Here is a 23,720-nt window from a genome sequence, read left to right on the forward strand (position 1 = left end):
AATCATTTCAGATTTAATTCAATATGAACAATAAAATGAGGGTTATTGGTCAAAGATTAAGACCAAAAGATGAAGCCTATTGTCACCTTCTGACCTTAGTTCCTTTGTTTTGTCTTTTGTTTTAGTATGGTCAGGGCGTGAGTTGGGTAGGTTGTCTATGTTAGTTTGTCTATGATTTTCTATTTCTGTGTTTGGCCTGGTATGGTTCTCAATCAGAGGCAGCTGTCAATCGTTGTCCCCGATTGAGAACCATATTTAGGTAGCCTGTTTTCCATTGTGTTTTGTGGGTGGTTATTTTCTGTTTAGTGTTGTACCTTACAGGACTGTTCGTTGGTTGGTTATTGTTAAAATATTATCATTAAAATATTTCAAATATGAACACTTACCACGCTGCACCTTGGTCCTCCTCTTCTTCCCACAACAGCCGTTACACCTATTGACTAAATGTGTCTGTCACGGCCGTTAAAGGAAGAAGACCAAGGTGAAGCTTGGTGAGCGTACATTTCTCTTTTTATTTGGAAAAAAGACACAGAACAAAACAATAAACACTACAAAAAAACAAATCGTGAAGCTAAAGGCTATGAGCCATAAACAAAAGTCAACTTGCCACAAAGACAGGTGGGAAAGGAGCTACTTTAATGTGGTTCTCAATCAGAGACAACGATAGACAGCTGTCCCTGATTGAGAACCCTACCCGGCCAAAACATATAAATATAAATAATAGAACATAGAATACCCACCCCAAACCCTGACCAAACCAAATAGAGACATAAAAAGGATCTCTAAGGTCCCCTGACTTAGTCGCCATACTGATTGATATATAAACAGCTGAAGATGCGCTTTACCAAAACAATGCTGTGCGTAACATGCGTGGCTCCTTCCGGTATGAATCTTCAATGGCGAATTAACCTCTTTACGCCGGAGTTTACTACATGGGTTGGTCTTCCAACACATAAACATTACATATTGCCGTTTACCTCAGCTCATTGGCTATCTACCCAGCTAGATTTCAAGACGATCAGTGGTCATTGGGTTAAAATACAGTCAATCAACGAAACAGCGGTCATATCATTGGTGCACAATGATGTCATTACTTGTTGTCTTCAAAATCGGTTTCTTTCAGTCAATACGTCCCGCGAAATGACCCATCATTTGTTCCTCTGCTACTGACCTCCTGAACGTGCTTGACTGTCTCAACCTGGTACAGCATGTCAACGTCCCCACACAATTGTGGAAATACACTAGACCTCATCATCACTGGAGAAGTCCCTGCCTCAGACCTGGATGTACATGAGCTAGCTGTATCTGATCATAGGTCTGTGACAAAATCTGTGAGTACTCCTGGACTTCCAACTCTGACGAGATGTTCGACCTGTATTTACCTGCACTTTAGGCAACACAAACAGCCTTGTCCCTAAAAAAACACGTTAAGTATCCTACCAATGGTCATCCCCGTGGTTCACAGAGGTGCTAGAGCATCTGCAGAGAAGTACTGGCCTAACTCTTCATGTGTTGGCGTATAAAGACCACCATGCTTGCTTTTTCAAGGTACTAAAAGCAGCCGCTCCACCTTCTACTCTGCCATGATAGACAACGACCGAGGAAATTCCAGGACCTTGTTTTCCCCATCAGTGGCCTTCCAACAGCAATTACCGAACAATGCAACCGATTTTAGTTTTTCAAGGCTAAAATCAACTCCCCCAACCATATCTGCCCCCCTCTAAGTGACTTTGCTCTAGTCTCACCTGCTGCCGTATTAGAAATCTAAAAACTGAAAACTACCAGTCGCCCACTCGACCCTATTCCAACATCACTGTTCAAAACTTGCTCATCTGCTCTCATCCGGTTTGTAACCAACCTGTTCAAGTCCCTCCACACTGGGCAGGTGCCATCAGTGTTAAAAATCGATGTCATCACCCCCTTGCTCAAGAAACTATCCCTTGACAAGACCTTCTCTCAAACTATAGGCCTATTTCCAATCTCCCATTTTTGTCTTAGGTCCTGGAGAAGGTAGTGGCAACTTAGCTTCACACACACCTCAGTACTAGCCAGCTTCATGAGGCTCTCCCGTCTAGCTTTATGGACCATGCACAGTACTGAAACAGCCCTGGTGAAGGTTGTAAATTATGTGCTCATGGCTGCAGATACAGGATACCACACCATCCTGATTCTTCTGGACCTCAGTGCTGATTTTGACACAGTAGATCACACCATTCTACTGCAGCGCCTCAGAGAGCACACTGCCATCTGTGTGACTGCCCTTAACTGGTTCACGTCCTTCCTTTGTAACCCTAAGCAGTACATCACCTTTGGTGAGGCAAGATCAGGGGATTCCACCATAATCTGCATTGTCCCACAAGGCTGGTGTTAGGATCTATCCTCTTCCTGCTTTACATGCTCCCACTTGGCCAGATCTTCATACAGTACAGTGTCCAAATCCACTGCTACGCAGATGACACAGGTGTCCATTAAAACAAAGCCTGACACAACATCTGCTCTTACTTTATTTCCCTTTGTTGTTTTTTTGGTGTTCATTCTAATAAAGTATGATGAACACTTTCGACACTGCGCTTTGGTCTCATTCCGACGACGGACGTAACAGAACATCCCACCACCAAAGGACCAAGCAGCGTGGCCAGGAGGAGCAGGGATCCTGGGCTCGGGAGAAAAGTGAGTGGAGGACATCATGGACATGGAAGGAGATCATGGTGAGGGACAAGACCCTGCCATGGAAGCAGGCGGAGGCAGCGAAGGAGAATCAACGACGACTCCTGGAGTCGCAACCACGACGGAGGCCCAAGAGGCAGTCCCAAATTCTTTTGAGGGGGGGCATACGGAGTGGTCGGCGGAGCTGAGGGGGGAACCAAAGCCAGTCAGGGAGTCGAGTGAGGAGCTCGATGCAAGATTCCGGAGAGAGGTGCTGGCGTTGAGAGCGCTGCAGAGCGGCCAAGCTGAGGAGCATGACACCAGTCCAGAGCTTCCGGCGACAGTCCCCAGTCCGGAGCTTCCGGCGACAGTCCCCAGTCCGGAACCTCCTGAGACGGTCCGCAGTCCGGAACCTCCTGAGACAGTCCCCAGTCCGGAACCTCCTGAGACGGTCCGCAGTCCGGAACCTCCTGAGACGGTCCGCAGTCCGGAACCTCCTGAGACGGTCCGCATTCCGGAACCTCCTGAGACGGTCCGCAGTCCGGAGCCTCCGGCGACGGTCCGCAGTCCGGAGCCTCCGGCGACGGTCGGCAGTCCGGAGCCTCCGGCGATGATCCACGGTCCGGTTCCACGGAGGCGGAGGGATCAGCAAGCGGAGCGGGGTCTATGCTCTCTATTTGGTTAGATCAGGGTGTGATTTGGGTGGGCATTCTAGTTTTCTATTTCTATGTTGGCCGGGTATGGTTCCCAATCAGAGGCAGCTGTCTATCGTTATCTCTGATTGGGAATCATACTTAGGCAGCCTGTTTTCCACCCTAGTTTGTGGGATGTTGTTTTTGCACAGTAGCTGTATTAGCCCTGCAGAGCTTTATGTTCGGTTTTTTTCCCCTTTGTTGTTTTTTTGGTGTTCATTCTAATAAAGTACGATGAACACTTTCCACGCTGCGCTTTGGTCTCATTCCAACGATGGACGTAACACCTACCTAATTCCCTCTATTAACCTTTTTATTATTTCCCTATTTTGTCTTTTTATTTTATGCACTTTGAACTCATTCTTGTATAATGAAAAGTACTTTACAAATATATTATTATTATTACTACATGATCGAGGGATACTACAGTATACTACAAGTCTATATTAAGCACTACACAATCAAGGCATACTATGGTGTGGAGTATATTCATGTCATAAGGAATTCCCCTCGACCACATCCACAAATTAGGGAAAACAAACACTCTTTCCCATTGACCCCCATTGTAAAGGAGCCAACTTCGTTGTAAATATTTTGTTATACAGAAATAACAAAACATGCTGAAAATCTGCTGTGTTGTTGAATGTCCATGTAACCAGGTAAAAACTCCTAATCTATGGTTCGCAATGCTTCCACATAGGGAAATAGAGCCTGCGAGAAGAGCCCTTTGCTGTGACTTCAGTCTATTTGGTGTGGAATAGTAGGACATTTTGGAGACCCGGTGTCCAAGAAGGATATACGTAGCTATGTGTGTGAAAAACATTTCATCACAGTTAAGACATTTAACTTTAGTATAACGTTAGTGTGTAACTCCACTCACTACTTGAAGCTTTATATTCCATTTGTTTGTGTTTTTGGTCTTGGCTAGCTCAATGTTCTGGTTGAAAGCTAGATAGCACTTACTTGCCATCATGAAAAGAGACAATATTGTGTTTTTATAAGTAGTAAAAATGAAATCTTTAGAGATGTTGTACTTTCCTAAATGTAGTTTTGTAATTGACCAAAACAAGCAGACAAGAAAACTGTGTTTGAAAAAGGTCAAGTTTTGCTGTGAGCCAATGATGTAACCATGGGTTGTTTTCCCCACAGGTGGGCGGGGCCCACAACATTTTATTTAATACTGACTGGGAGTATAGGATTCTACAGTTTACTAAAGTTGATTGCAGAATTCTACAGTAAATTGTAGTATTTTTATGTGGACAGTGTCTGAGCCCACTTGCTTTAGATCCGATTACAATAGCCACAACATCAAAAAACATTTGTAACTGTATGCATTTTTGTTAGGCAGGAACATACAGCGCTGAATGACTTGGAAAAGTTGTCTATCTACTAGCTACTAAAAAGTGAAGTGGAAACTGACTAACTGATATGTGCTCAGGTGGTGGGTGCGCGTTCCCTCTCCAGAGCCTGGAGAATATCTGCATCTACGTCCCAGACCACAGTGCTCGAGAGGGAACAGGAAAACATGTCCACCGGCATTCGGGTGACCAGTCCGTGATTCTCATCCTCGACCATGAGATGGTGGGGTTATGCCGTTGGATCCATGGGAGGCAGAGGATGATCTTGTGAGCTGGTGCACTAATGATGAATAAGGGAATTGTTTCCTGATGAATGGACTCCATGTGAGGGTGAGGGTGAGTGGTGTGGTGATGTGTGTGATGGTTCCGGATCCTAGTGGCCGATTATCAAAAGCTTGAACCCGGAAACGGAAAAGAGAGCGGGTATGAGGGGATGTTCAGAGAGAAGCTAAGGGTCTGGTCAATAAAGTTCCCAGTGGCAACGGAATCCACCAGCGCTGTAGAAACAGCACGAGGGACAGCCAGCTAGTATGATCGACACTAAAAACGGTTTGGCAGAAAATTATGAAGATGAGACACTCACACCTGCCCCAGGAGGTGGAAGATCACATGACCATCCCTCTGTTCTCGTGGATCCGGAGTTGGGACTTACCGGACACTGTTGAAGCTGGTGCCCCCCTTGACCACAATAAAGACAATATGCCCCAGCAGTCTCCGTCTGCTTCACTCCACCGCGGGGACACGTGTGACCCCTACCTCCATAGGGCCAGGCTCTGATACAGAGTGTTCACTGAAGGAGCGAGAGAAGCGATGTGGGAACCAATGCTCCCGAAGTAGGTTATCCAAATGGATGGCCATTGCGATAAGTGTGTCCAAGGAGGCGCAGGTGCGCGTAACAAAGGTGCCAGGGTTGCGTAATGATGGTAGTCAGAGCCAGTGATTAGTAAACTCCTGACTCCAATTAGCTTTTTGAGAAGTCAGTAGTCTAGGGGTTAACATACTTTTTCCAACCTACACTGTGAATGTTTAAATGACGTATTCAATATAGACAAGAAAATAAATACTGTGTGTGTGTTTATTAGTTTAAGCACACTATGTTTGTCTATAGATGAAGATCAGATGATGACCAATTTATGCAGAAATCCAGGTACTTCCAAAGGGTTCACATACTTTTTCTTGCCACTGTAAACCTTAACTGTCGGAGGAGATTGCTGCCATTTTATTAAGGTCTCCTAACCAATTGTGCTATTCTGTGTGTTTTGTCACATTATTTGAAATGTATTGTGTACATAATGTTTCTGCCACCGTCTCTTATGACCGAAAACAGCTTATATATACAGTGCCTTGCGAAAGTATTCGGCCCCCTTGAACTTTGCGACCTTTTGCCACATTTCAGGCTTCAAACATAAAGATATAAAACTGTATTTTTTTGTGAAGAATCAACAACAAGTGGGACACAATCATGAAGTGGAACGACATTTATTGGATATTTCAAACTTTTTTAACAAATCAAAAACTGAAAAATTGGGCGTGCAAAATTATTCAGCCACTTTATTTTCAGTGCAGCAAACTCTCTCCAGAAGTTCAGTGAGGATCTCTGAATGATCCAATGTTGACCTAAATGACTAATGATGATAAATACAATCCACCTGTGTGTAATCAAGTCTCCGTATAAATGCGCCTGCACTGTGATAGTCTCAGAGGTCCGTTAAAAGCGCAGAGAGCATCATGAAGAACAAGGAACACACCAGGCAGGTCCGAGATACTGTTGTGAAGAAGTTTAAAGCCGGATTTGGATACAAAAATATTTCCCAAGCTTTAAACATCCCAAGGAGCACTGTGCAAGCGATAATATTGAAATGGAAGGAGTATCAGACCACTGCAAATCTACCAAGACCTGGCCGTCCCTCTAAACTTTCAGCTCATACAAGGAGAAGACTGATCAGAGATGCAGCCAAGAGGCCCATGATCACTCTGGATGAACTGCAGAGATCTACAGCTGAGGTGGGAGACTCTGTCCATAGGACAACAATCAGTCGTATATTGCACAAATCTGGCCTTTATGGAAGAGTGGCAAGAAGAAAGCCATTTCTTAAAGATATCCATAAAAAGTGTTGTTTAAAGTTTGCCACAAGCCACCTGGGAGACACACCAAACGTGGAAGAAGGTGCTCTGGTCAGATGAAACCAAAATTGAACTTTTTGGCAACAATGCAAAACGTTATGTTTGGTGTAAAAGCAACACAGCTGAACACACCATCCCCACTGTCAAACATGGTGGTGGCAGCATCATGGTTTGGCCCTGCTTTTCTTCAGCAGGGACAGGGGAGATGGTTAAAATTGATGTGAAGATGGATGGAGCCAAATACAGGACCATTCTGGAAGAAAACCTGATGGAGTCTGCAAAAGACCTGAGACTGGGACGGAGATTTGTCTTCTAAACAAGACAATGATCCAAAACATAAAGCAAAATCTACAATGGAATGGTTCAAAAATAAACATATCCAGGTGTTAGAATGGCCAAGTCAAAGTCCAGACCTGAATCCAATCGAGAATCTGTGGAAAGAACTGAAAACTGCTGTTCACAAATGCTCTCCATCCAACCTTACTGAGCTCGAGCTGTTTTGCAAGGAGGAATGAGAAAAAATGTCAGTCTCTCGATGTGCAAAACTGATAGAGACATACCCCAAGCGACTTACAGCTGTAATCGCAGCAAAAGGTGGCGCTACAAAGTATTAACTTAAGGCGGCTGAATAATTTCGCACGCCCAATTTTTCAGTTTTTGATTTGTTAAAAAAGTTTGAAATATCCAATAAATGTCGTTCCACTTCATGATTGTGTCCCACTTGTTGTTGATTCTTCACAAAAAATACAGTTTTATATCTTTATATTTGAAGCCTGAAATGTGGCAAAAGGTCGCAAAGTTCAAGGGGGCCGAATACTTTCGCAAGGCACTGTAATGTTTCACACGTAATGTAAAATATGTAGCCTACGGCAGGTGATCCAATGTCTTGTTATTATTTTTTTTCTTATTGTATGTTTGTTTATATAATTATTATTATTATTTATTTTTGTTACTCTCGTCTGTTACTGTCACTTTGTCCTATCGTTGTCTAATATCTTTTCACTTTTGTTTTGAATGTTCTTAAATGGAAAATGCAAAAATAAAATATATAAAAAAAAAAGATATTGTCTGTGAGTGCCACAGAACTGATGTTACAGGCGAAACCCAGATAAAAAGTGCTGCATTTTTTTAAACAGCCTCATTCCAATGACTCCTTATATGGCTGTGGAGGAGCTAGGAGTCAGCTTACGTTTTCCACGTTTTCCCCAAGGTGTCTGCAGCATTGTGACGTATTTGTAGCCATATCATTGGAAGATTGACCATAAGAGACTACATCTACCAGGTGGTCGCTTGGTGTCCTCTGTCGCAATTATTGCGTAATCTCCAGCTGCAGTATTTTTCCGTTTGCCTTTGATGAGAAACCGACTGCCAGGAATAATTTTTCATCGAATAGAATTGTGAAAAACACCTTGAGGATTGATTCTAAACAACGTTTGCCATGTTTCTGTCGATATTATGGAGCTAATTTGGAAAAAAGTTTGGCGTTGTGTTGACTGCATTTTCGTTTTTTTTCTTAGCCAAACGTGATGAACAAAACGGAGCTATTTCTCTTACACAAATAATATTTTTGGAAAAAATGAACATTTGCTATCTAACTGAGAGTCTCGTCATTGAAGACATCCGAAGTTCTTCAAAGGTAAATGATTTTATTTGAATGCTTTTCTTGTTTTTGTGAAAATGTTGCCTGCTGAATGCTAGGCTTAATGCTATGCTAGGCTATCAATACTCTTACACAAATGCTTGTGTAGCTTTGGTTAAAGCATATTTTGAAAATCTGAGATGACAGTGTTGTTAACAAAAGGCTACGCTTGTGTTTCAATATATTTATTTCATTTCATTTGCGATTTTCATGAATAGGAAACGTTGCGTTATGGTGATGAGCTTGAGGCTATGATTACGCTCCCGGATACGGGATTGCTCGACGCTAGAGGTTAAGCGGCTGTCTCTTAATCTGATTATGCTTTTTCTCATAGTTTTAGAGCATCTGGTCGTCCCGGTGGTGGCACAGGGCTACTTATTTCTCCTAAGTGGAGATTTTCTCTTTTCTCCCTCTCTCACCTGTCCATCTCCTCTCTCACCTGTCCGTCTCCTCATTTGAATTCCATGCTGTCACTGTCACTTGTCAACTCAAGCTTAACATTGTTGTCATATATCACCTACCAGGTGCCCTTAGAGTTCCTCAATGAGCTTGATACCTTGATAAGCGGGGCGTCAGGGTAGCCTAGTGGTTAGAGTGTTGGACTAGTAACCGGAAGGTTGCAACCCCCGAGCTGACAAGGTACAAATCTGTCGTTCTGCCCCTGAACAGACAGTTAACCCACTGTTCCTAGGCCGTCAACCCACTGTTCCTAGGCCGTGATTGAAAATAAGAATTTGTTCTTAACTGACTTGCCTAGTTAAATAAATGTAAAAAAAATTAAAATAAATAAATAAGCAAGGCAAGACAGGCTGTTCCTCTACTAATCTCACTGCAACCCCCCTCCAGGTCTCTGATCACTACTTTGCTTCCTTTTCTCTCCCTTTCCTCCAACCCTCGCTACTCAGCCTCCACCCAGATGGTCATGTGCTGTTGCAATCTTCGATCTCTCTCTCTCTCCTCTTCTATACTATCATCTCTCCCTTCTTTCCTTTCCGCATCCTATGACTCGCACAGTCCTCTTTCTTCCCGGCCGCCTCGGCCCTCCCCTCCTGCTCTGTTTCTGAGTGACTCATTGCGAACTCATTGCGAACATTAAAGTTATCCTTTTTAGATAAAACTATACTAAATATATTCACGTCACCAAATAATTGATTAAAACACACTTTGCAATGGTCTACAGTAGCCTCAACAGCACTCTGTAGGGTAGTACCATGGTGTAGCCGGAGGACAACCAGCTTCTGTCCACCTCTGGGTAAATTGACTTCAATACAAAATCTTGGAGGCTCATGGTTCTCACCCCCTTCCATAGACTTAGACAGTAATTATGACAACTTTCAGAGGACATCCTCCAACCTATCAGAGCTCTTGTAACCTGAATTGACATGTTGTCCACCCAATCAAAGGATCAGAGAATGAATCTCGTACTGAAGCATAAACTACAGCTAGCTACTGTAGTACTGCAGTGCATAAAATGTGGAGAGTAGTTGAGAAAGATAGTTTGGGTTTTATAAATTTATTGCCACCGGAGCCCGCCGGTGTAACTGCTAAACTGATTGCTCTGACTTCACTATACTGCATGATTGTAGCGGGTTTAGTAGCACGTTAGTTCTAGTAGCTATGTTGAGTATTGTGACAACGATGTAGGCTGTGTGTCGCGGTTAGCGGTCATGACATGAAGGATTGTCTGGCAAAGGTTTTTTCCCCTGGTCACAGACAGCTGATGTGTTGTGCACTGAAGTCCACAATCGAAGGACAAAAGGTGAGAGGAGGAGACGGTGTATATGGATCCGAGAAGGAATTATATATAGAGTGCCTTGCAAAAGTATTCACCCCCTTGGCATTTTTCCTATTTTGTTGCATTACAACCTGTAATTTAAATTCATTTAAATTTGGATTTCATGTAATGGACATACACAAAATTGTCCAAATTGGTGAAGTGAAATGAAAAAAAAAAACGGAAAAGTGGTGCGTGCATATGTATTCACCCCCTTTGCTATGAAGAAAAATGGAAAGAATACGGCACCACAACAAACCTGCCAAGAGAGGGCTGCCCACCAAAGCTCACGGACCAAGCAAGGAAGGCATTAATCAGAGAGGCTACAAAGAGACCAAAGATAACCCTGAAGGAATTGCAAAGCTCCGCAACAGAGATTGGAGTATCTGTCCATAGGACCACTTTAAGCCATACACTCCACAGAGCTGGGCTTTATTGCTTAAAGATAAAAAATAAGCAAACCCATTTGGTGTTTGCCAAAAGGCATGTGGGAGACTCCACAAACATATGGAAGAAGGTATTCTGGTTAGATGAGACTAAAATTGACCTTTTTGGCCATCAAGGAAAACGCTACGTCTGGCACAAACCCAACACCTCTCATCTCCCCGAGAACAGCATCCCCACAGTGAAGCATGATGGTGGCAGCATCATGCTGTGGGTATGTTTTTCATCGGCAGGGACTGGGAAACTGGTCAGAATTGAAGGAATGATGGATGGTGCTAAATACGGGGAAATTCTTGAGGGAAACCTGTTTCAGTCTTCAAGAGATTTGAGACTGGGACAAAGGTTCACCTTCCAGCAGGACAATGACACTAAGCATACTGCTATGGCAACACTCGTGTGGATTAAGGGGAAAATTTTAAATGTATTGGAATGGCCTAGCCAAAGCCCAGACCTCAATCCAATTGAGAATCTGCGGTATGACTTAAAGATTGCTGTACACCAGCGGAACCCATGCAACTTAAAGGAGCTGGAGCAGTTTTGCCTTGAACAATGGGCAACATCCCAGTGGCTAGATGTGCCAAGCTTATAGAGACATACCCCAAAAGACTTGCAGCTGTAATTGCTGCAAAATGTGGCTCTACAAAGTATTGACTTTGGTCCTGCCGTACATACCTACACGTACGCTACGGTCACAAGACGCAGGCCTCCTAATTGTCCCTAGAATTTCTAAGCAAACAGCTGGAGGCAGGGCTTTCTCCTATAGAGCTCCATTTTTATGGAACGGTCTGCCTACCCATGTCAGAGACGCAAACTCGGTCTCAACCTTCAAGTCTCTACTGAAGACTCATCTCTTCAGTGGGTCATATGATTGAGTGTAGTCTGACCCAGGAGTGGGAAGGTGAACGGAAAGGCTCTGGAGCAACGAACCGCCCTTGCTGTCTCTGCCTGGGCGGTTCCCCTCTTTCCACTGGGATTCTCTGCCTCTAACCCTATTACAGGGGCTGAGTCACTGGCTTACTGGGGCTCTCTCATGCCGTCCCTGGAGGGGGTGCGTCACCTGAGTGGGTTGATTCACTGATGTGGTCATCCTGTCTGGGCTGTGCCGTGGCGGAGGTCTTTGTGGGCTATACTCAGCCTTGTCTCAGGATGGTAAGTTGGTGGTTGAAGATATCCCTCTAGTGGTGTGGGGGCTGTGATTTGGCAAAGTGGGTGGGGTTATATCCTTCCTGTTTGGCCCTGTCCGGGGGTGTCCTCGGATGGGGCCACAGTGTCTCCTGACCCATCCTGTCTCAGCCTCCAGTATTTATGCTGCAGTAGTTTATGTGTCGGGGGGCTAGGGTCAGTTTGTTATATCTGGAGTACTTCTCCTGTCCTATTCGGTGTCCTGTGTGAATCTAAGTGTGCGTTCTCTAATTCTCTCCTTCTCTCTTTCTTTCTCTCTCTCGGAGGACCTGAGCCCAAGGACCATGCCCCAGGACTACCTGACATGATGACTCCTTGCTGTCCCCAGTCCACCTGGCCATGCTGCTGCTCCAGTTTCAACTGTTCTGCCTTATTATTATTCGACCATGCTGGTAATTTATGAACATTTGAACATCTTGGCCATGTTCTGTTATAATCTCCTCCCGGCACAGCCAGAAGAGGACTGGCCACCCCGCATAGCCTGGTTCCTCTCTAGGTTTCTTTCTAGGTTTTGGCCTTTCTAGGGAGTTTTTCCTAGCCACCGTGCTTCTACACCTGCATTGCTTGCTGTTTGGGGTTTTAGGCTGGGTTTCTGTACAGCACTTTGAGATATCAGCTGATGTACGAAGGGCCATATAAATACATTTGATTTGATTTGATTTGGGGGGGTGAATAGTTATGCATGCTCAAGTTTTCTGTTTTTTTGTCTTGTTTGTTTCACAATAAAAAATATTTTGCATCTTCAAAGTGGTAGGCATGTTGTGTAAATCAAATTATACAAACCTCCGAAAAATCTATTTTAATTCCAGGTTGTAAGGCAACAAATTAGAAAAAATGCCAAGCGGCAATACTTTCGCAAGCCACTGTACAATGAGCTGTTTGTATGTGTCTGGTATGAAAGTGAACTGTGTTTTTCGTGTGATCAGGTATGTATTCATTGCGCCGATTCTGTTAAAACGTTTCTTAAACGGAAGCAAACCAAAAATAAATTCTCGTTTTCAACTGTTGGACCTAGATCAGCTAGATGCTGGTAAGAGTCTGCAAGGTGCACCTTGTAGCCTCATAGGCTAGGTTGTAGTAACCTTGTGATGAGTACAGGGAAAACTTTCATATGCAGTAGCCTGAAGCTATCAATGTTACATTGAGCTGGGTGAATGGAATATGAATGACAGCCATCCAATATGCTGTAATAGAAATAAGGCCATGTTAATAAATAAATAAATCTTCCTCCCTGATCTTAAACGGCATTGACCGCCACTGTTTGAAAAGAAGGTTGACGACATCCGCTCCTCATTCACTCAGACTATTGAGTCGACTGGTCCCACTCAGAACTACCATACGCCTTGACCTCTTGTTCTCCTCTCTCTCCAGATGAAATCCTGTGACTACAGAGGTCCAGCCGCCTGATCCTAACCAGTCAGGCTTCGAGACGTGTCACTCAACCGAGACTACTCTTCTCTGTGTCACAGAGGCTCTCCGTACTGACTGCCAACGCTGACTCTCCCTCCTCATCCTCCTAGATCTATCCGCTGCCTTCGACACTGTGAACCATCAGGTCCTCCTCTCCACCCTCTCAGGGCTGAGCGTCTCAGGCTCTGCACACTCTTGGATTGCATCCTACCAGGCAGGCTGCTCCTACCAGTTGATGTGGAGAGAATCTGTGTCTGCACCACGTACTCTCACTACTGGTGTCCTTCAGGGCTCTGTTTTAGGCCCTCTCCTCTTCTCTCTATACATATAGCTCTGTCATATCCTCACATGGTCTCTCCTATTATTGCTATGCAGATGACACTCAACAAATGTTCTCCTTCCCCCCTTCTGACACTCAGGTGGTGTAACGCATCTCTACGTGCCTGGCAGATATCTCAGCTTGGATGTCGGCCCACCACCTCAGGCTCATCCTTGACAAGACGGAGCTGCTATTCCTCTCGGGGAAGGCCCGCACGTTCAAAGACCTCTCCATCATGGTTGAAAAATCTACGGTTTCCTTCTCCCAGAGTGCAAAGTACCTTGGCGTGATCCTGGATAACACCCTGTCGTTCTCTGAAAAACATCAAAGCAGTGACTCGCTCCTGCAGGTTCATGCTCTACAACATCCCTAGAGTACTACCCTACCTCACACAAGAAGTGGCACAGATCCTAATCCAGGCACTTGTCATCTCCCGTCTGTTCTAATGCAACTGGCTGTTGCCTGGGCTCCCCACTAGTGCTTTCAAATCCCTTCAACTTATCCAGAACGTTGCAGCCTGCCAGGTGTTCAACCTTCCCAAGTTCTCCCATGTCACCCAGCTCCTTCGCACACTCCACTGGCTTCCAGTGGAAGCTCACATCCACTACAAGACCATGGTACTTGCCTACGGAGCAGCAATAGGAACTTCCCTTCCCTACCTTCAAGCTATACCCCAACCCAAGCACTCCGTTCTGCAACCTCTGGTCTCTTGGCCCTCCCACCCCTATTGTAGGGCAGCTCCTGCTCAACACAGTCCAAGCTCTTCTCGGTCCTGGCAGCCCAATGGTGGAACCAGCTTCCCCTGAAACTAGAACAGGAGAGGACCTGCCCATCTTCCCGAAAGGACCTGAAACACTACATCTTCAAAGAGTATTTTAAATAATCCCCCCTCCCTGTCACGAGAATTTTCAATCCCAATGATAATAACTAACAATTATTTAAGCTTTGACCAATCTCCGAGGTTTGTAAGACCCTGGGTTTAATAATAATTAGGCAAAGACTCAGCTTATGCAAAAGGTCCGTAAAGTGTATTCATGAAAACGTTCTAAAGTCCATAATACAAAGACATGCCATTTTATAACTCACCCCCTCCCTACCTACTATACGCACTTACCTACACACAAACAGTAGGTGGGATGTATCTTTCCCCATAGTTCTCACCACTCGTTTATCACTACCAAGCTGACAATTCCATCCTCCCGAGATTAGAGGAACCTTGACAGAACTCCCCTTCCTGTCGTAAGTTTCTCAGAGTTCTAACCAGGTTGTAGTCATACATAGTTTAATTGTTCTCTGTATTTTCCTAGACACACACACACTTTTCTCTCCCTTACTTGTCTCTACTGAACCTTATTGAACTTAAGTTAATCACTTTAATTATTCATTATACATGTTACATAATCTAATAATTACGTTATAATTACGTTTCAGGGTGGAACTCTTTAGTCATTACCTTAAATATATAAATTCCCTTATCACTCCCCCAACTGGATGTCACTCTGCTAAATGACTAAAATGTAAATGTAAATATGGTCTCCTTCCCTTGGCCCCCTTTCTACATCCCTGACCCCTTTCAGTGTTCTCATTTCTTCCAATGGTGAGAGCCCAGTGCATTGGATAGACCATATCCTATTGTACCTTATCTGGGCTAAGGCTCTGACTGGTCTACCTCTTCTGACCTACAGCAACCAGGTGATTAGCGTCCTGTGGGCAAAGGATTAGTAGAAATTTGTCCTGAGGGTATTCATAACATAAACCAGTTCATTAAAGGGCGCTACTCCTTCTTACAAACAACCTAGCCCCCTTTCTTCTCTCAACGCAGGACCTTTTTGGTGACAGATGGATGTCACACTAGGCTTTTTTGGCTCACCATCAAATAACATCTGAATGGACACGTCAAAGGATGCAGATTGTGACACAACAGTCTCGTAAATGATGCACATAGTAGATTAACTTTAGGTAAGTAAACACACTAGAGAGCATTAGTGACAGAGGTGCCATGGCACATCTAATAGGTGTCATAGGTCCTGTTCACACAATGTCAGAGATCAAAGAGGGCGTGCTTATTGTGTGGTGTGATGATACACTGTCTACTATTTCATTGCAAAATCACTATTCCTCTTCACTCTCAGTAATCTTTTTCGGATTTTAATCCTGTGTGTGTTCACGCAAGCACAGATGGGATGTTCCATATTTAGTCTAAATTACTACACATTGCTCTTTTTCAGGGGGGTTACGCAACATGCTATGTTTCAGTCAGTTTGCTGCACAGGGGAAAACAATTAAATTACCCTAACAATTCCCAATCTAAGATTAAAGAGTGCTGATTTTATCCCAGCACTGCTTAGTCAATGGACTCTTTTCACTGCGTCAGTCCTATCTGTTTGGCTTATCCATTCATAGTGTTGTCTCCTCTCCTGCTTGTTTGAGCCAATGGCCATCTAGACCAGATGTTTATAGCTTCTGGGGTTAGGATTGGGTAATTATTCCAATTTGTGTGGGTGTGTGTGTGTTTACAACTTCAAATGTCATATCAACATCAGCTCATAACAACAGAACAGATACAATGCCTGTGATGGCTCATAGAGGGCAGTAATTCATCTGTCAGTTCAGCATCGTGTGTGGGTTAAGTGCTCTGTAGCGCATTGCTTATATCACTCTAACCACTGGCTCCAGCCCAGCTTCCAGCACATATTTTTCTAATTACTAGTGAACATATTGCACTAATGAACATGTGCTTCTTTGTCTGTGTATTGTAGTGTGTAGTTTTAAAAATAATCACTGATTGGCATACAATACGATGTACTTTATTGTCCATTTACATGGAAATTCATTCAAATACACAACACAATATACTACACGCAGCATGGAAAACTGGAAAGTTAGTACACAAGTCAGACATTTACATTTTCACATATTCAAAGTCTGCGGCCATCTGTCCGATGTGTATTGGGCCTGCATCTGTCTTATCGTATGTCACACTGTTCAGCAGCCTGATGGCTGCTCCTATTTGTGGGACCATTAATCTCCTTCTGGAAGGCAGCAGCTCATAACATTGGGCAAGATTGTGTGTGGGGTCATCTGTGACGCGCTTGGCCTTGTTCTTTGCTCATTTATCATAGAGTCCCTGATATGAAGCCCCCTGCACTGCAGCCCGCAGAGCTTGGTCCCCAGGTTCACAATCCACCTGAGGATACCCTTATTAGCCACTGACAGCCCATCATATTTTTCTTCAGACCTGTTCTTCAGAATGCAGAAAATCCACATTTTCACATAATATAAACACTATTATAAACTGGTTGATTCGAGCTCTGAATGATGATTGGCTGACAGCTGTGGTACTGTATATCAGACCGCATACAACGGGTATGACAAAACATGTAGTTGTACTGCTCTAATTACGTTGATAACCAGTTTATAATAGCAATAAGGCACCTCTGGGGTTTGTGCTATATGGCCAATATACCACGGCTAAGGGCTGTATCCAGGCACTCCGCATTGCGTCGTGCATAAGAAAAGCCCTCAGCAGTGGTATATTGGCCATGTACCACACCCCTTCGTACCTAATTGCTTAAATATGGGTCTGGCAATAATGAAAATGAGGTTAAACATGTATTTACTGGAGTTTGCACTTCTGGGACTATTCCATTGGTTCCCTTGTTCCGGGCAATCAAATCAAATGCAGCAAAAGGATTTGACATACAATATACTCACATGATAATCTGAACTGAGTTCAGACATAACCACGATGCCACTTCATTGGAATCTGTCACCGGCTGTTCCTTTATGTGTGTGTGTATGTGTGTGCGCATACGTGTACAGTAAACATGTACTGTCATGTTTGCTACTGCTGCGTCACCTCTCCCAGGGCACAGTGTGTTCATCAAGACCTGTCCTCTCCTCAGATTACAGCTACGTAGATTGGATTAGGATTAGTAATCTACCTGTGTCCAGACATAACCAGTCCTCGTGTTAATGAGAACCAGGACAGGAAGTGACGTGTGTGTGTGTGGGGGAGGCTAACACATAAATCAGCGCCCTGTCCCAAAACCCAGAGAGCAACAATACAGCACTGAAGTCCAAAACAGGGTTGTGTTCCTTAGGGCCACAATGTAGCACAACATTATAAAACACAACCTAGGTATCTCTGTTTGGAGTTTAGATTTGGGGAAAGAAAATAACACAATTTATCACATAAGCAATAATAAGCATTTGTTTTTCATGTATCAACAAAGCCCTACAGGTGGCAGTACACATGGCAGGCAGCCCAGTGTATGTATATCAAACTTCAAGAGGAGCTAGAGGCTGATAACGGTTTATCTGTCCATTCACAGTGGTGCAGATCCAACTTTGGACAGTGAGGTGGATGCACAATGACATGTGACAGAGCTATGCTTCTGCCTAGAGTGGCTTGAGAAACAGACTCATACAGTGGCTTGTGAAAGTATTCACCCCCCTTGGCAGTTTTCCTATTTTAGTAACTTACAACCTGGAATTAAAATAAAATGTTGGGGGGTTTGTATCATCTGATTTACACAACATACATTTTGACATACACTCAATAAATTCCGGGTTAGAATAGGTGGTTATGAAACACAAGGATGATAAATACTGTAACTGCAGTTCACATAGTCCGTTTATCACACAGGTCAATATGAATATGCATTTTTTTTTAATTGTGAAACAAACAAGAAATGAGACAAAAAAATACAGAAAACTTGAGCGTGCATACAAAGGCAATACTTTGTAGAGCCACCTGTTGCCGCAATTACAGCTGCAAGTCTCTTGGGGTATGTCTCTATAAGTTTGGCACATCTAGTCACTGGGATTTTTGCCCATTGTTCAAGGCAAAACTGCTCCAACTCCTTCAAGTTGGATGGGTTCTGCTGATGTACAGCAATCTTTAAGTCATACCGCAGATTCTCAATTGGATTGAGGTCTGGGCTTTGACTAGGCCATTCCAATACATGTAAATGTTTCCCCTTAAACCACTCGAGTGTTGCCATAGCAGTATGCTTAGGGTCATTGTCCTGCTGGAAGGTGAACCTCTGTCCCAGTCCCAAATCTCTTGAAGACTGAAACAGGTTTCCCTCAAGAAGTTCCCTGTATTTAGAGTGTGACGTAGAAGTCCGTCACTGGCCGCGGGCAGCATTTGGTTCTTTAACGCACACACATATTCATCACTCCTCCCTGCGCCATTATACCATAAGTTAACAATGTGGGTCGACACACAAATTAACTTCTGTCTTGGTGCAGGCATTTCACACTTGTCAATGTTCATATTTGAGAGATACAATAATTATTACACTTATCAATGTTGTGGATGAGCGCATTGTTTGTTTGTTCTGTTCCTCTCTCTCCATCTCTGTAGCTTCCGGGTATGCTGGAAAAGGACCCGAGCTAAGGGAATTGGGTTGGCTTTATAGTGCCTGTCCCAAATGGCTCATTAAGTTAGATCTACCCCCCCCTTTTTTGAAAATTCTGTTAAAAATCGCGCAACTTTTCAGCGTCCTGCTACTCATGCCAGGAATATAGTATATGCATATGATTAGTATGTGTGGATAGAAAACACTCTGAAGTTTATAAAACTGGTTAAATCACGGCTGTGACTATAACAGAGCGTGTGTTTCATTGAAAAACGCAAGAAAAACTGCTCTCTGAAAGCAAAAAATAATTTCCATAAGTCACTTCCACCAGTTGTTAAAGGACAACAGAATTTAATGGAAATTTGCCTGCACTTCATACAAATTCCGCACGATGGCGCCATTGTACTAATTTTCAATCGAATTAATTGTTGGAAAATCCATCTGTCTGACCCCAAGTTTTCCAGTCTTCACCCGGATGCAGTTCAAGGAGAGATCAGATTGCATTGTTTTTGAAGTGAGGACCTATTGAAGAGACATCGCCCTGTAATCGTTTTGATAGATTATAAACGTTTACTAATACCTAAAGTTGGATTACAAAAGGATTTCGAAGTGTTTTGTGAAAGTTTATCGTCGACTTTTTTAATTTTAAAAAATTACGCAGCGTTTAAAAACGATGAATTTTTCTGAATGACACTACTTCAATACAAAGCTATTTTGGGTATATATGGACCGATTTAAACGAAAAAAAGACCCAATAGTGATGTTTATGGGGCATATAGGAGTGCCAAGAAAGAAGCTCGTCTAAGGTAATGAATGTTTTATATTTTATTTCTGCGTTTTGGGTAGCGCCGTCTATCGCAAAATCTGTTGTTTACGTGTCGAGCTGGCATTTTGGGGGGTGCATGCTATCAGATAATAGCTTCTGATGCTTTCGCCGAAAAGCATTTTAAAAATCTGACTTGCTGGCTAGGTTCACAACGAGTGTAGCTTTAATTTAATACCCTGCTTGTGAATTTTGATCAAGGTTTGAGTTTTAACGAGTACATTTAGCATTTAGCGTAGCGCATTTGCATTTCCAGGTGCCTACTTGGGACATGTGCGTCTCAAGTAGATTCAAGAAGTTAATGCATATGGGCATATTGAAAGATATTGTCAGTAGTGATGTAATGTTGTAAATGTTATGTTGTGATATTGTTTAAAACCGTGTTGCAATGTATATCATTTAGTATGTTTAGTTCATGGAAAATGTAGGTTTGTATTGTTAATTGATTAATTAATTAGGGTTAATTGTTCTGAGGGGAGGGGCTAGCCCTACAAAAGGAGCCTCTCTCCAGTCTCTAAGGGGCATTTTTTTTGGATTGAGCTGTGGATGGGGCAGCATTGTTTTTAAGCTGTCCCATAAGGTAGACGTTGATGGCAGTACTGTTGTTTTTTGTTCCGGAATCACTTGTAAATAAACACCTTTGCACAGAAGAACTTTTGCGGCTCCGCCATCTTTTTATTTTGATAGAGGTTAGGTTATCCAGTTTAGCCTTCTGGCCTACTCTACGTGACATATGGTGGCAGTGGTGGGATGGCGTACCGCAAATCAGTGAATTCCAACAAGAGAGGTAAAGGAATGCGTACAGGATTGCGTTCTCAGCAACAGCAGCAACTGTCAGAAAAGGTACCTGAAGTTGAACCGGGGTGGAATACCATGGAATCGTCTGGAGAAGAAGAGGTCAAGTATGAGAAACTAGGAGCCCGACCGCGGGGCCAAAGACAACCAGAACTGGGTGAGCTGCTGACTGAAGGAGCAGTTGGGGGACCAGAACCACACCCAACCATGGTAACCCTTTTTCAGCAACTTTTCACCTGCCTTGAGAGGAGGGACGAAGACCTCAAGCAGGAGTTACGTGGCCTACGCCAATCTATCCTCACAGCTCCCCACCAGGCGGAACTCGTCAGTGAGAGCCCAAGATTGGGTCTTCCAACACCAGGACGACAAAGGCTCGATGCAGCAGGGACTTCAACTCCACAGCAGGCACCCCAAGCAGTAATGAGGCCAGCACCAGGAGACCAGTCCAGCAGTGTTAACCTGTTAGATCTCTAGGGGCGCTATTTCATTTTTGGATAAAAAACGTTCCCGTTTTAAGCGCAATATTTTGTCACGAAAAGATGCTCGACTATGCATATTTTTAGTTCATAGTTTTGGAAAGAAAACACTCTGAAGTTTCAGAATCTGCAAAGATTTTGTCTGTAAGTGCCCCAGAACTCATTCTACAGGTGAAACCAAGATGATGCATCAACCAGGAATTAGCAGAATTTCTGAAGCTCTGTTTTCCATTGTCTCCTTATATGGCTGTGAATGCGCAAGGAATGAGCCTACACTTTCTGTCGTTCGCCCAAGGTCTTAGCAGCATTGTGACGTATTTGTAGGCATATCATTGGAAGATTGACCATAAGAGACTACATTTTCCAAGTGTCCGCCTGGTGTCCTGCGTGGAATTCGGTGCGCAATTGCCAGCTGCTTGTACTTTACCATTTGATTCAGGGGAGAAACCATGTGTCCAAGAACGATGTATCAATGAAGAGATATGTGAAAAACACCTTGATGATTGATTCTAAACAACATTTGCCATGTTTTCAGTCGATATTATGGAGTTAATTTGGAAAAAAGTTCGCGTTTTGAGGACTGAATTTTCGTTTTTTTTTTGGTAGCCAAATGTGATGTATAAAACGGAGCTATTTCTAATACACAAAGAATCTTTTTGGAAAAACTGAGCATCTGCTATCTAACTGAGAGTATCCTCATTGAAAACATCAGAAGTTCTTCAAAGGTAAATGATTTTATTTGAAGGCTTTTATGTTTTTGTTGAAATGTTGCGTGCTGGATGCTAATGCTAACGCTAAATGCTTTGCTGGCTAGCTACTTTTACACAAATTATTGTTTTCCTATGGTTGAGAAGCATATTTTGAAAATCTGAGATGACAGTGTTGTTTACAAAAGGCTAAGCTTGCGAGATGGCATATTTATTTCATTTAATTTGCGATTTTCATGAATAGTTAACGTTGCGTTATGGTAATGAGCTTGAGGCTGTAGTCACGATACCGGATCCGGGTTTGGGAGATCAGAGAGGTTAACGTCCATCTTCCAGCATTCCTGAGGAAGGAGCCAAAGATGCCCTCATACCAGCAGGGGGAGGACATTGAAAACTACCTGCTGAGGTTTGAGCGCATGGCTAAGACGTGTCAGTGGCCTGAGGTAGAGTGGGCCTGCAGGCTTGTCCCATTGCTCACGGGCAAGGCCTTAGAGGCTTACACAGCAATGGATGAGGGGCTGGCCAATGTCTACAAGGGCTTGAAGGAAGCGCTGCTGGTGAAGTTTGACATCTCACCGGAAACCTACCGTCAACGCTTCAGAGCTGCATCAACGCCATCGGGTGAGTCACCGACAGAGACGTACCACCGCCTGAAGGGTCTCTACCGACGATGGGTTCGACCGGGGGAGAAGACACAGGACGAAATCGGGGAGGTCATCATCCTCGAGCAACTTCTACAAGTTCTACCACACGACATTCGAACCTGGGTCCGAGAGCACGAGCCCAAGGACGGGCTTATGGCGGCCAAGCTTGCACTGCAGTATCTTAATGCACGTAAAGGGGGCCCACCACAACCTGCAGCACCCGCTCCAAGGAGTCTCAGGGACACAAGGGACATCAGAAACGCCAGAGATGGTGGAGGTAACTCTGGGGGTTATGTGTCTGGGAGGGAGGTAAGGGATCATGCAGTTCGCTCTGATGGGAGGGGTCTGACCTGTTTTTACTACCGGCAGCAGGGGCACAAAGCTTCAATGTGTCCGCTACGTAAATCCAAGCTCTCAGGTTACTGTTATGTACCCAGAGAGGGGGATGGTGTTCAGAATAGACAGACTCGGGAAGGGTCATGCTTGGTACCTGTAAAAGTGAATGGTAAAAGTCTTACTGCAATGATTGACACCGGCAGTTCCCTGTCATTGATCAGAAAAGGTAATGTACCTGTTAATGACATTGATTATGGTCATCAGACACTGATCCAATGTGTCCATGGTGATCAGTCACAGCAGCCCACAGCTGAGCTCACAGTTGAGATTCAGGGTCAGAAATACCTCCTCAAAGTTGGGGTAATGGAGAAGCTACCTTTTGAGATGATTTTGGGGAGGGATGTGCCTGTACTCTCTGATCTGTTGGGAAGTGTGGGGGGTCAGCTATATGAGCAGTCAGTTTGCCAGTCTGATGTTCAGATGGCATGTTCAGTTGTCACTCGTGCCCAGGCCAAAGCTGGTTTACAACCTCTGCCTGACTTGTGTGATAGTCTGTGCGAGGGGGGAACCAAAGGGCCCAGAAAGTCACGCCGCCAGCGGCGTCTTGAGAAGTATGTGGGAACCCCTGTACCTGTAGCTGATGTGTCTGGGTTAGAGGTGCAATGGGATGTTCCACAAAATTTTGCTACACTGCAGAAGTCTGACGCAACCTTGAAATGTTTGTTTGACAAGGCCTTAGCTGGGGACAGTCAATCTTCATGTGGGGGGATTTACACAGTAGACAACCACATACTCTACCTTGGGTCAGAGGCAGATAGCAGGAAGTTGGTGGTGCCATCTACCTGTAGACCACTTGTTCTCAACCTTGCACATACAGTTCCATGGGCAGGCCATCTAGGGCAACATAAGACCTATCTTAGGCTAGGCTCCCGTTTCTTTTGGCCCTCCATGTATACTGATGTACAAAAATACTGCAAATCATGCC

At 44.0% G+C, this 23,720-nt stretch overlaps 1 pseudogene; it reads left to right on the forward strand.

Moving 5' to 3' along the window:
• Positions 1-2,134: 2,134 nt before the first annotated feature.
• Positions 2,135-14,471, forward strand: LOC110491044 (annotated as a pseudogene).
• Positions 14,472-23,720: the final 9,249 nt, after the last annotated feature.

This window comes from Oncorhynchus mykiss, chromosome 16, assembly GCF_013265735.2.
Source record: "Oncorhynchus mykiss isolate Arlee chromosome 16, USDA_OmykA_1.1, whole genome shotgun sequence".
Lineage (NCBI taxonomy): Eukaryota > Metazoa > Chordata > Actinopteri > Salmoniformes > Salmonidae > Oncorhynchus > Oncorhynchus mykiss.